Here is a 3,010-nt window from a genome sequence, read left to right as displayed (position 1 = left end):
TACAGATAAAGATTAAGATGGCAGAGTAAACAGATGTGTACTCATCTTCTCCTGTGAGAAATCCAAAATTGCAACTTGCTGCTGAACAACCATCTACAGGAGAATGGTGGAACCTGCCAAAAAAAAGATACCCCACATCCAAGAGCAAAGGAGAAGCCTCAACAAGATGGTAGGAGGAGCAAAATCACATTTAGAATCAAACCCAGAGGCCCCCATATAGACTGACTCAGACCTGCCTTTGAGTGTTTGAGTGTCTCCTGTGGAGGCACAGGTCAGCAATGGCCTGACACGGGGACAGGGGCTCTGGCTGTGGCAGATTTGGGTCACACAGCATTTGGAGGAGGTCGCCGTTAGCTCCACCAGAGCTGCCAAGCAGATGACCCAAAAACTGCAAAACAATTATACCAAAGAAATTCTCTCACTGTTAAGAAAGTTCTAGGGTGCTCACTTTGGCAGTACATATACTAAAATTGGAATGATACAGAGAAGATTAGCATGGCCCCTGTGCAAGGATGACATGCAAATTTGTGAAGCGTTCCATATTTTTGGGTGCAGATGCCCCAGCTGCTGGTGAAGATGCATGAACAGGTCCCACTAGCTGTACATTTTGAAAAATAAAACTTTATTAAATAAAAAAAAAAGAAATAAAGTTCTAGGACCCACAACAGATTTCCCAACCTGGGGATCCAGCAAAGCAATTAGAACCCCCAGCAAATTTGACTTTGGAAGCCAGTGGGATTTGATTACAGAACTTCCACAGAATTGGGGAAACAGACTCTTGGAGGGGCACAAACAAAACCTTGTGCATACCAAGAGCCAGGAGAAAGGACCAGTGTCCTCACAAGAGACTGAGTTTGACTTGCCTGTGAGTGTCCAGGAGTCTCCAGTGGAGGCCTCAGGCCAAACAACAGGGAGGGAACACAGCCCTGCCTATCAACAGAAAATTGTATTAAAGATATACTAAGCAAGGTCCACCCATCAAAACAAGACCCAGTTTCCCCCTCAGTCAGTCTCTCCCATCAGGAAGCTTCCATAAGCCTCTTATTCTTATTCATCAGAGGGCAGCCAGAAATGAAAACCACAATCACAGAAAACTAACCAAACTGATCACAGGGACCACAGCCTTGTCTAACAATGAAACTATGAGCCATGCCCTGTAGGGCCACCCAAGATGGATGGGGTCATGGTGGAGAGTTCTGACAAAATGTGGTCCCACTGGAGAAGGGAATGGCAAACCACTTCAGTAGTCTTGCCTTGAAAACATCATGAAAAAAAGAAAGAAAGAAAACCCCATGAACGGTATGAAAAAGCAAAAAGATATGACACTGAAGAATGAACTCCCCAGGTCAGTAGGTGCCCAATATGCTACTAGAGAAGAGTGGAGAAATAACTCCAGAAAGAATGAAGAGACAGACCCAAAGTGAAAACAACACTCAGCTGTGGATGTGACTGGTGATGGAAGTAAACTCCAATGTTATAAAGAACAATATTGCATAGGAACCTGGAATGTTAGGTCCATGAATCAAGGCAAATTGGAAGTGATCAAACAGGAGATGGCAAGAGTGAACACTGACATTTTAGGAATTAGTGAGCTAAAATGGACTGGAATGGGTGATTTTAACTCAGATGACCATTATATTCACTGCTGTGGGCAAGAATCCCATAGAAGAAATGGAGTAGCCCTCATAGTCAACAAAAAAGTCAAATGCAGTACTTGGATGCAATCTCAAAAATGACAGATGATCTCTGTATGCTTCCAAGGTAAACCATTCAGTATCACAGTGATCCAAGTCTATGACCCAACGATTAATGCCAAAGAAGCTGAAGTTGAATGGTTCTATGTATAAGACCTTCTAGAGCTAACACCAAAAAGGATGTCCTTTTCATCCTATGGGACTGGAATGCTAAAGTACAAAGTCAAGAGATACCTGGAGAGTCACAGGCAAGTTTGGTCTTTGAGGACAAAATGAAGCAGGATAAAGGCTAAAAGAGCTTTGCCAAGAGAATGCACTGGTCATAGTAAACACCCTCTTCCAACAACACAACAGATGACTATACACATGGACATCACCAGATGGTCAATCCTGAAATCAGATTGATTATATTCTTTGCAGCCGAAGAGGGAGAAACTCTATACAGTCAATAAAAACATGATGGAGAGCAAACTGTGGCTCAGATCATGAACTCCTTACTGCAAAATTCAGACTTAAACTGAAGAAAGTAGGGAAAACCACTAGACCATTCAGGTGTGACCTAAATCAAATCCCTTATGATTATACAGTGGAAGTGACAAATAGATTTAAGGGATTAGATCTGATCAACAGAGTGCCTGAAGAACTATGAATGGAGGTGTATGACACTGTACAGGAGGCAGTCGTCAAGACTATCCCTGAGAAAAAGAAATGCAAAAAGGCAAAATGGTTGTCTGAGGAGGCCTTACAAATAGCTGAGAAAAGAAGAGAAGATAAAGGCAAAGAAGAAAAGGAAAGATATACCCATCTGAATGCAGAGTTCCAAAGAATAGCAAAGAGAGATAAGAAAGCCTTCCTCAGTGCTCATTGCAAAGAAATAGAGGAAAACAATTGAATGGGAAAGACTAGAGATCTCTTCAAGATAATTAGAAATACCAAGGGAACATTTCATTCAAAGATGGGCACAATAAAGGACAGAAATGGTATGGACCTAACAGAAGCAGAAGATATTAAGAAAAGGTGGCAAGAACACACAGAAAAACTATATTAAAAGATCTTCATGACCCAGATAACCACAATGGTCTGATCAATTACCTAGAGCCAGACGTCCTGAGTCTGCAGTCAAGTGGACCTTACGAAGCATCACTACAAACAAAGCTAGCGGAGCTGATGGAATTCCAGCTGAGCTATTTCAAATCCTAAAAGACGATGCTGTTAAAAGTGCTGCACTCAATATGCCAGCAAATTTGGAAAACTCAGCAGTGGCCACAGGACTGGAAAAGGTCAGTTTTCATTCCAATCCCAAAGAAAGGCAATGC

The 3,010-nt window shown here is 42.2% G+C and overlaps 1 non-coding gene across 1 annotated transcript; it reads left to right on the top strand.

Annotated features, from left to right (window-relative positions):
- Positions 1 to 440: 440 nt before the first annotated feature.
- On the top strand, positions 441 to 547 carry LOC133058047 (U6 spliceosomal RNA). The gene has a single exon (XR_009693172.1). It is a non-coding gene; the product is annotated as a U6 spliceosomal RNA (small nuclear RNA).
- Positions 548 to 3,010: the final 2,463 nt, after the last annotated feature.

Source organism: Dama dama, chromosome 5 (genome assembly GCF_033118175.1).
Source record: "Dama dama isolate Ldn47 chromosome 5, ASM3311817v1, whole genome shotgun sequence".
Lineage (NCBI taxonomy): Eukaryota > Metazoa > Chordata > Mammalia > Artiodactyla > Cervidae > Dama > Dama dama.
Note: the sequence above shows the minus strand (reverse complement) of the source record. Positions and strands in the feature narration are given on the sequence as shown.